Source organism: Cricetulus griseus, chromosome 3 (assembly GCF_003668045.3).
Source record: "Cricetulus griseus strain 17A/GY chromosome 3, alternate assembly CriGri-PICRH-1.0, whole genome shotgun sequence".
NCBI classification, from domain to species: domain Eukaryota; kingdom Metazoa; phylum Chordata; class Mammalia; order Rodentia; family Cricetidae; genus Cricetulus; species Cricetulus griseus.
Window position 1 is genome coordinate 144,313,712 of NC_048596.1, and position 11,385 is coordinate 144,325,096.

The following is an 11,385-nucleotide window of genomic DNA, read 5'->3' on the forward strand; positions in this document are numbered from 1 at the left end:
TGGCTCACTGCTATCAGTTTCATGACATGTTTCTTTATAGATTAAGGAACATGGCAAGACAGTGATTATGGCAGAAGCTTTCTATACTTTGACATTGCCTATATCTTGAGTCAGGGAACATAGATGAAAAGGAAAGCTTGAATTTTCTAATGTTGTAGTCCATCATGGTTTCTCAGTTCTTGGTATTTGGAGTATGGAGCACAGGTCTTCACAAAATGATGGGCCAGGGAAAAGATAGGGACTAGAAATGGAGATCAGGCTACAACCTTAAAATGCCTGGTACTATGCTGTTCCAGTAGTCAGGTCCCACCTACTAAAGGTGGCACAGTCTTCAGTAAAACTTCCCCAACTGAAGAACTAGCATGTGGACATGAGCCCCACAATCCTCTCCATGAACAAGGACTTAGTGTAGAAACATCTGCATTAAGCCATTCTGTTTAATAAGTTTCAATATTTAAAATACATAAATATATTTTAAATGATGTATTTCTATATAGAAAAATACACATAAGTAAAATCTAATAAAAATCTCACCATAAAATGCCTAGGCTTGAGATGTAAAAATTAAATGAAAAGAATTGTCCCCTGCATCCAAGTTGATATTTAACCCTCACCGAGAATTTGCTGAACCTGAATGAAGCAATAACCTTCAATACATCCCTTTAAGATGTCTCTGTAGGAATCATTAGTCATAGCTCTTGAGGTGTAAATCTCCTATCACTTCCTCAGCATCCTCTTTATGTGCTCTGTATGATTCTGACTCTGTGGTTATTATGATCTGATGAGTTTTTACATTTTCCCTGAATAACCCATTTTACTTAACACACTGGAGGAATGCATTTTAGATTTTGGTACCCTATTTCTCATGGTTGTTTGGCTGGTGGATTTGTTCTGAATTGACTTAAGTTACTCACTCATGTATTCTTGAAGTCTGAGAATATATCTTCATTTTGAGATGGGATAGGTTCAAATGTAATTTTTAAAAATGAGATCACACTAGATTAGGGTGAATTCTAAATACAAAAGCTACATGAAGATGGCAGCAGAGAAGTAAATGATGTCAGTGTTGCATGGAGTATCAGAAATTGTTTTAACCATCAAAGGATAGGAATAAATAACAGTAGGTCAATGGGCAGAGTAAGCCTGACCTGATGGATAATGACTTCTTTATACTTTCAGTTTCTATGTATTTGATGTCATTGCTTTTGCCTACAAATCACTTATTTTGGGATATACTTTATCATATGAGCCACTGAAACAGATAGAGATTTTAGTACCAGTCCTGAATAAATTGATTGCTAAAAATATTAACATTAAAGATGCTTCTTTTGGGCTTTCAGAGACTAGTTGCATGATGTTGAAGACTGGAAGACTAGGTATCCTTTTAAATAAAAGGAATGAATAAACATATGTTAAATATATAGATATTGCAGACAATTCAACTTCTAGTATGTGGCAAAAATAGAACTTGTAAGCTGAAAGACCCCCGAAGAGGTACTTTCGTAGAAGGAAACCTGCACCCATGAATCAGCGAAACCACGAACTTTGGATGCAAAAAGCAAGAGGCTTTATTGGTGGTGCACGTACCCGGGGAATTAGCTTCTGTTAGGCCAAGCCCCGAGCCCCGGAAGGGGGGTCCTTTTATAGGGGAAAAAGGCACAGTACAGAAGCGAAAAGCATCAAATCAGCATTTTCTCAAGGTCTAATAGTCAGGCGAAACGGCCTTTATCTTCTGCCGCGTCCAGATGGCTGACCTTGGGACGGAGCGATCCGGCGGGAGCCGGCCTTGCGCGGCGGCGGGGAAGTGGGAGCCGGCAGCTGTGGGGATCAAGGGTCGGGGAGTGCAGGGGAGGATGTATTCGCAGCACGCCCCGCCAGCTGCCGACCAGAGGAGGAGGCAAACTTAAAAGAAAAAGCTAAGGGCTGGGGGGGGGGGTCTTTCAAAGCAATGGGCTTAGATATTTAATTGAGAAGATTTGCAAGCAAAGTAGGAACTGCCCTCGTTTCACTTTACTGCTTATAGTGGGCTGTGAGCTAAATGCTTAAACAGGAGACAGAATTATTAATAAAAGAGAATGCTGGATGAAAATGGGGGAACAAAAATCTGAAGACTTGGGAAATGCCCCGTTTATTTAGATTTCTTAAGACTCTAAACCAAATATTGCCTGGAGCCTGGAGCCTGTTTCTGTGAGATATTGGATTTTATTTAGACTTAGTCTCCCTAAGTATTGCAGTATTTGTTTCTATTGTTTTAAGCAACACAGTTGGCAGTGATGTTAATCCCATCAGGCAAGAATAAGACCACTGCCACAATTTTTGAGCCAAATTTGAAGAAAGCTACATTTTTCTTGGAATGCACCCAAGAGCTGCCCAGTGACTGCCTTCAAGTTGACCGAGCAACCCTAAGCAAAATTTTGTAGGGCCCATTCAAGGAGCAAAATCATGAGTAGTTGCAAAGCATGCTTATAGACATAAGACAATGGAGCAGTAAGAAAGTACAGAAAAAATATCAAAAAAAGAAAACAAACAAACAAAAACTAGGGGTTGACATGTATGTTTTCACTGATTAGGGAGGGTTAGGTTGGCTAGGGAGGGTTTGGATATTCTAAACAAGTAAAGATCAAGGGTTGGTGCAGGGCAGGTTCCAGGAAACAGACTTAAAAACAGAAACTAAGCTCTTACAATAAATGGAAACTTATTTGTAACAGTACAATATAATGACCCCTGACTTCAAAATAAAGTCAGCAGGTTCCTCATTATCTTTTAGGGTGGCTGTGGTGGTTTGAATAAAAATGGTCCACACAGACCCTTAAGGAGTATCAGTCCTTAAGCTATAGCCTTGTTGAACAAAGAGTGTCACATTCTCTTCCTGCTACCTGCAGATCAAGATAAGGGGACGAGACATGCCTTTAATCCCAGCACATGGGAGGCTAAGGCAGGTGGATCTCTATGGAGTCCAGACCAACCTGGTCTACAAGGGCTAGTTCCAGGACAGGCTCCAAAGCTACATAGAGAATCCCTGTCTCGAAAACCCCCCAAAAATGTAGATAAGGAACTTCAATAGGGGTCAATGATTTAATTCTACTGTACTTGACAAAAGAAACACTTTCGAGCCATCAAAATTAAAAGCCCTCCTTTCATGCCTCCTGGCTATTGTGCTCATAACGACAGCTTGTTAGACTTGTGCAAGCTTTTCTGAGCTTAAAAGGCATCTATTTTGTGTTCGAGGAAATGAGCCTGACTATAAATTCATCTGGCAAATCCCCCTTCCCAAACTAATGGCATGGGGCATGAAGTGTTTGCAGTTCACTGAGAAGCAAAGGTGTTCTGTCATTTAGATGACAAAATGCAGATTTTTCCTATTCATCGCACAATCCAATGCTTCGCACAATCCATCGCACAAATCCAAAGACTTTTGCTTTTTGTTAATCAAATGTTACAAATTTAATCCTTCCCATATCTCCAAATACCATTGTTTGAGCAGCACAAATGTCATCCATGAGTAGTTGCTTTTCAGGTCAGTCCTGTGAAAGTCAATGTCAGAGGGATATTCTGAGAAGCACAGGAGGTGATTTTTCCCATTGTGGGAAGTTTGCAGCTTACTTAAACAAACCCAGAAGGCACAGCCTTTCCTGTTACAGTAAAATGGCAAAGTTGACTGTAATAGGGAAAAGTAGAATGTCATCATATCAGAGCAATGTGAGCATTGAAAAACTCCACTCCAACATTGCTGTTCTCCCTTGTCTCACATTTGTGTGAATTGTGAGGGATCTTTCTAATGCAGAGGAAAGGGAGGCCTCATTCTGAACATGTCAGGATTTCAAAAGCCAAAATAGCAAGTCAGACTCTAATATCAAAGACTGCAAAATTTTCTCAACTGAATGAGGATATTTTTTTTTTTGAGACAGGGTTTTTCTGTGGCTTTGGAGGCTGTCCTAGAACTAGCTCTTGTAGACCACGCTGGTCTTGAACTCACACAGAGATCCACCTGCCTCTGCCTCCAGAGTGCTAGGATTCAAGGCATGCTCATGAGGGTATTTATAAGAATGATGAGACAACAAATGTGTGTGTGAATCATTTAGGGCAAGACTTTGTAGTGTGGAAATGTTTTCTATTGGCACTTACTACACACTTCTCTCAATGTCAAGGCTCTATCTTAAACCTTAACATGATCAATGCCAGTGTTTTAGATCCATAAAAAAGCTTAGGTGGATAGTGTCACAGCAGCCATAGGTCATCTGTACACAGGTTCTGCTGTTTCTGATTAAAGTGCTTCTCCATGTTTCTCCTTGCAGAGGATGGGCAACTCTGCCATTTTTATTTCTTCAACATTAGTGAATGAGTACACTCATTTTACACATAGGGATTGGCATTTCTGGCACTTTTAGTTAGTTTTCATTCTTTTTAAAGATCTGAATAAACAAAATATTTTGCTGAACACTCTTCCTCTAGAATGCTTGAATTTGGGAACATTCTTACCATGTATGCCTATGGATGCACAATTTCAGCTTTAGTCAGACTATTTTACAATACTTTTAAAAGAACCTTTATGTCTGAAGGTAATTCAAGCAAGTTTGCTTGTGTGAATAAGTCAATAGCCCAAGTGTGTTATGTGATGCTCTGTCCAATAAAAGGCATTATTTGTCCATTTGCACATTTGCACCAATAGGCCTCATCAACGAATGTTTATGTTTTAGATTTTAATTTTATGTATTTTCTAACATTGTACAAGTTTCCACTTTAATTAATGAGGTGATAACGTGTTTAAGTCAGGTCAATTTTGTGCCTGCTAGAGAGTTGCTAGTGCATGTATGTGTAAAATGTCTCTAGATTATATTTCAGTAATGTTTTTTTTTGTTTGTTTGTTTGTTTTACTTTGGGATGTCAAACATTTCAGTTAAAAAGAACATGGTTATTTCAAGAAAAAATATTAAAGACAAAATAATGAATGGCAATCTTACACAATATATGGTTAAACAATAACTTTAAAACTATGAAATTGCTAGTCCCAGAGCAGTTAATCTTTCAGTAGAAATTTGATTCCTGATTTAATTCCAACTAATTCATTTAAGATGCTATTGGCAACATAGAGAATTACATTTTTGAAAGTTGACCAACCAACAAAGTTAATGCACTGCTTACTTATAAAAGCCATGTGAAGGTTCCCCCATTCTGCTCCATTTTGTTTCACTGGGTCTCCTAGGGTACCAAAGAGGAGAGATAGTTTCATTTGGTTCTCATTAGCAATCAGTTCCACAAAAGTGGGACTTAGGATACAAAAACCTGTTTGGTCTTCAGATGTGCCATTCAGTCTTTGGTGACCTCCAGAGGGACAGCTGAGCAGACTGGCAGCATTTCAGAAACTGTCCTGTAATAAGTGGCTCTTCTCTGGCTGACTGAGCTGTAAACTGCACTTGATGAGCAGCTTTTTAAGGCCAGGACCCTAGTGGCCATGGAGGACAGGGCTGAGAGCAGGCTGCTGTGCTAAAGGAGTCTGAGGGTTGAGAAGGCTTTTTCCTCCCCTGAGGCCATGTTTATTACTGCTCAAGCAGCTCAATTAATGGGTGAGTTTACCCTCTTCTGTTTGCATCTCTGCTTTGTTAATAACTATCCAAATGATTTTTATATTGCTTCTTGCTAACCAGGCATCCTCTCTAAATGCAATCCCCCATCTTCTACATTCATGACTTGAGATCCAGCTCTCATGTGTCAATAAAGTCGGAAAGTCACTTTGTGCTTGTAGAGGGATAGTTCTACAGCTTGCTCCATCTGACCCTTACAAAATAAAACACAATAAAATTTCTGTGTTGGTATGCTACTTTTGAATTACTTACCCAAATATTTTATAGGTTGCTTTATCATACCAATGTTGATGTTCTATTTAAATCTCTCTTCTGTTTGTTTAGTTCTAAATAAGGGCAAGTTAGTCTCTGTATCTTCTCTATTGTCTCTTTTAAAAACTGTGATTTCAGTAACACTCAGATATTACTTATGATCAGGGACCCTCAAGAAATTTTCCAAAAATCAGCATTCTGGTGTAACAATTTCACAATGCAAAATACTGTTCATGCCCCTACTTATAATATATCTGATGCTGTTTTTGGTTAGGAACAAAGAAAAATATCACATTCAGATAAACAATAAATACAAACGTTTAAAATTATGTGTAGATTAAGGTGTAAATTCTAGAAGTTATTCTTGAAGAAAAAAAAAGTTGTATGTTATGTAGCATGAATAAAAAAACCCAGAGACAGATATTGGGGCTCAAGCTGAAGATCAGAGAAACAAAGCAGCCAACCAGCAGCTCATACCTCTGCCAAGGCTAAAATGGAGATTCTGTGTTCCCTGTGACTGATTACTGAATCTCACATGAGACCCTTTGCTTCTTCTCTATGTACCTCTCTATTAGTAGGATTGAAGGCATAAGCTCTGTTACTCTTTTAGACTTATTCACTCTTATGTACCCCTGGGTGGCCTTGAACTCCCAGACATCCATCTGCCTCTGTCTCCTGAATCCTGGGATTAAAGGTGTGTGTACCACCATTGTCTGGTGTCGATGTCTAACTAGTGTGGCTAGTTTGCATTCTGATCCCCAAAAAAGCTTTATTAAATCATAAACAGTATATCGCCACACTGTTACATTGCAATAATGCACCTTTACTTCATAAAGTATATGTATGGCCACTTGTCAGCACATGCCTAAATACACTTTTGAATTTCACGCCTTCAAGTGGAAAGGACAAAAAAGAGCACCTGTAGCAACCAAAGTATCACAAAGGTCATCCCAGAAGGAGTTGTCTCATCCAGTGCTGTCTAACTTGCTATGAATACAGATTAAGATCCTTCACGTACCTATGCTGTAGGTGTCTAAAACACCATCAATACCAACAGCCAACCATGCACAGAGAAGGATGGCCTGCTCATTCCAAGTACTGAACTGGAAATTCAGAGGTCTTTGAGGTACTGATTCAGTGTGTATTCCTCATCATACAATAAACCTGCATACTAGTTTTAGGGGCAGATAGTATAATTTTCTGTGTTAATTCAGTATTTTCACTTATATTTTCCTTGGGTATACTGAGTATCTATCTGCATATCATGAGTATCAGATGTTAGGACTCAGAGTTTACTTACAAGTCCACTCCCTAAAGAAAGCCCTACTATGTGCATTGTAGCCAAGAGATTCTGCTTTCAATAAACCTGGGTTGGAGACCTGCACTCATACCATTACCATTGGTCAAGAAATCACCAGGAAACATGACACAGTACAATAGGACACCAGCTATGGGTTCCTAATCCCTGTAAGCATGTCAGCAGGAGGAATAGTGTGTGTCAGAAGAATGCTTCCCGGTTCTACAATACTCATAGTTAAGTTTTAACTTAAGCAAAATTATAAAACAATACACTCTCCAAAGCTTGAACATACACACACACACACACACACACACACACACACACACACACACGGACACCACGCACATGAACAATTAGAGAAATAAAGAGAGAGGGAAGCTGGGACTGGTGGGGATATAAACCTGGAAAGGTTTTTAGTGGTATTTTTTTGCTGATGGGGGATTGCTGGAATTGAAGAAGATACATATTTAAATTACTCTATAGATAAATGTAGATTACTATATAGATTCAAATTTCCCTACATTAACAAGCAAATAAAACATCTACTGATAACATAACCATGACTTTTGAATTTGGTGTATTTAATAGGTTTTACTCTTCAACTAAAATTTCAAATGTTGCCAGACCTTGGTAGCACAGGCCTTTAATCCCAGTACATGGGAGACACAGGCAGTCAAATTTCTGTGAGTTCCAAGCCAGCCTAGTATACAGAGGGAGTTCCAGGACAGACAGGGCTATTAAACAGAGAAACCACATATGAAAAAATTTAAAATGTTGAAAGTTGCAAGTTGGGGACACCTAAGGCCTGGGGTCTTCTTAAGATGGAAGATTCTAATTTGGCAGGATCCAACACACCTGGAGACTACGAAGGACTCAGTACCAGCCCTGCCTCCCTCCATTAGGAGAGACATCAGAGTACTGGATCTGTTTGCACCTGCCAGAAGAGAACCTTGGTTCAGTACCTACCAGGAGAGGAAATGACTCCTTCTTTACCCACCAGAAGAAAGAATGGGAAGAAGACAATATAAAAACACATTCAACAACAGAAAAGACAATATAACAACACGTGAGTCTAGGGACCCTACACCAGCAAAACCTGAACATCACAACACAGATGAAGGAGAAGAGAATGACCTTAAAAACATCTTCATGAAAATGATAGAGGGCCTGAAAGAGGATATGAGAAAATACCTTAAAGAAATGGAAGAAAATACAAACCAAAAAAAATTTGAGAAATCAACAAATCTCTTAAGGAAACCCAAGAAAATACAATCAAATAGCTGAAGGAAACAATTCAGACAGTTCAAGACCTGAAAACTGAAATAAAGACAATAAAGAAATTGAGGGAATATTGGAAATAGAAATGTTGAGTAAACAATCAGGAATTACAGAAGCAAGCATAACAAACAGAACACAAGAAATGGAAGAGAGAATATCAAGAGTTGAAGATACACTGGGAGAAATAGACTCTTTGACCAAAGATAATCTTAAGTCCAACAAATCACTAACACAAAATACCCAGGAAATATGGGACAATGTGTAAAGACCAAACCTAAGAATAATAGGTATAGAAGAAGGTGAAGAAACCCAACTCAAAGGTGCAGAAAAAATATTCAACAAAATCATAGAATAAAACTTTCACAACCTAAAGGAGACATGCCAATGAAGGAACAAGAAGCCTACAGAACACCAAATAGAGTAAACCAAAAACATACAGAATAAAGAAAGAATATTAAGAGCAATAAAGGAAAAGGCAAGCTAACAAATAAAGTCAAACCTATCAGAATTACACTCGATTTTCCATGGAAAACCTGAAATCCAGAAGGTCCTGGATAGATATTCTACCTACACTAAGAGAACACGATTCCAGCCCAAACTACTATTTTATTTATTTATTTATTTATTTATTTATTTATTTATTAGTTCAAATTAGGAACAAGCTTGCTTCACATGTCAATCCTTTCTCCCTCTCACTTCCCTCTTCCAATCCTCCCCCAAGTCTCCCACCTGCTCACCACCCTATCCCCCCACTACTCCTCAGGCAGGCTAGGGCCCTCAACAGGGCTCCCCAAAGTCCACCACATCATCCTGGGCAGTCCCTAGGCCCTCCCCAATATGTCTAGGCCGAGAGAGCATCCCTTCATGTGGGATAGGCTCTCAAAGTCTCGTCTTACACCAGGGAAAAATACTGATCCACTACCAGGGACCCCATAGAATGTGGAGGCCTCCTTATTGACATCCATGTTTAGGGGTCTGTATCAGTCCCATGCTGGCCTCCCACACAGCAGTCTGGGGTCCATGTGCTCCCCCTTGTTCAGGCCAGCTGAATCTGTGGGTTTCACCAACCTGGTACCAACCCCTTTGATCTTCATTCTTCCCTCTTTGCAACTGGGTTCCAGAGTTCAGTTCAGTGTATAACTGTGGGTGTCTGCCTCTGCTTCCATCAACCACTGGATGAGGGCTCTAGAATGGCATATAAAGTAGTCATCAGTCTCATTATAGTGGAAGGGCATTTATGGTATCCTCTCCACCATTGCCTAGATTGTCATTTCATGTCATCCTTGTAGATCTCTCGAAATAGCCCTAGTGCCAAATCTCCCCTCAAACCTATAATGGCTCCCTCTGATATAGTATCTCTCATCCTGCTCTCCTTTATTCTTCCCCCAACTCAACATTTCTACTCCTCCATTTTCAGCCCAGACTGCTATACCTAGGAAAAGATTTCAATCAATATAGATGGAGAAAACAAAATATTCCATGACTAAACCAGATTTAAAAAATTCATATCCACCAATCAAGCCCTTCAGAAAATTCTGGAAGGAAACCTCCAACCAAAGGAAGTTAACTATAGCCAGAAAAACATAGACCATAGATAATTCCACTTTACCAACAGCCAAAAGAAAAACGGAGTGGAAATCCACACACAATTTCACCAACACCACAAAATCAAAAACAAACAAGAATGAACAATCAATGCTCATTAATATCCCAGGATATCAGTGGTCTTAACTGGCCTATACAAAAGACAAAGGATAATAGAATGGATACAAAGACAGAATCCATCCTTCTGTTGCATACAAGAAACACATCTCAACTTCAAAGACAGATGGTACCTCAGAATAAAGTGTTGGGAAAAGATTTTCCAATCAAATGGACTGAAGAAACAAGCAGGGGTAGCAATCATAATATCTAAAACATTAGACTTTAAACTAAAACCAATCAAAAGAGATGAAGTATGTCACTTCCTACTCATCACAGGAGAAATCCATCAAAATGATGTCTAAATTCTGAACATCTATGCCCCAAATACAAAGGAATCCACCTTCGTAAAAGAAACATTGCTAAAACTCAAATAATGCATAAAACCTCACTCACACAATTATAGTGAGAAACCTCAACACCCCACTGTCAACACTAGACAGGAATACCAGACAGAAAATTAACAAAGGAACAAAGGAACTAATAGAAGTTATATCCCAATTGGGCCTAACAGATATCTATATAACATTCCATCCAAACACAAAAAAATATACCTTCCTCTCAGCACCACATGGAACATTATCTAAAACTGACCACATACTTGGCAACATAGCAAACCTAAACAGGTACAAAATAATTAAAATAACCCCCTATATCTTATCAGACCATGGTGCTTTAAAATTAGAATTCAACAACATCAACAATTGCAGAAAACTTACAAACTCATGGAAATTGAATAATGCCCAATTGCACCATTCCTGGGTCTGGGAAGAAATAAAAGAAGAAATTAAAGATTTCCTAGAACGCAATAAGAACACAACATACTCAAACTTATGGGACACTTTGAAAGCAGTGCTGAGGAAAGTTCATAGCACTAAGTGACCACATGAAGAAACTAGAGAATCATCACACTAGAGAAATAACAGCACAATTGAAAGCTCTAGAACACAAAGAAGCCAACGAACTTTGGAGGAGTACATGCCAGGATAAATCAATTTGAGGGCTGAAATCAATGAAGTGGAAACTAGGAAAACAATACCAAGAATCAATACAATGAAGAGTTGGTTCTATGAGAAAATCAACAAAATAGACAAACATTTATCCAAACTTACCAAATGGCAGATAGTGAACATGTAAATTAATAAAATCAGAAATGAAAAGGGGGACATAACTACAGACACTGAGGAAATCCAGAGAATCATCAGGTCATACCTTGAAAACTTGTATTCCTCAAAAATCAAAAATCTAAAGGAAATGAACAATTTTCTGGAC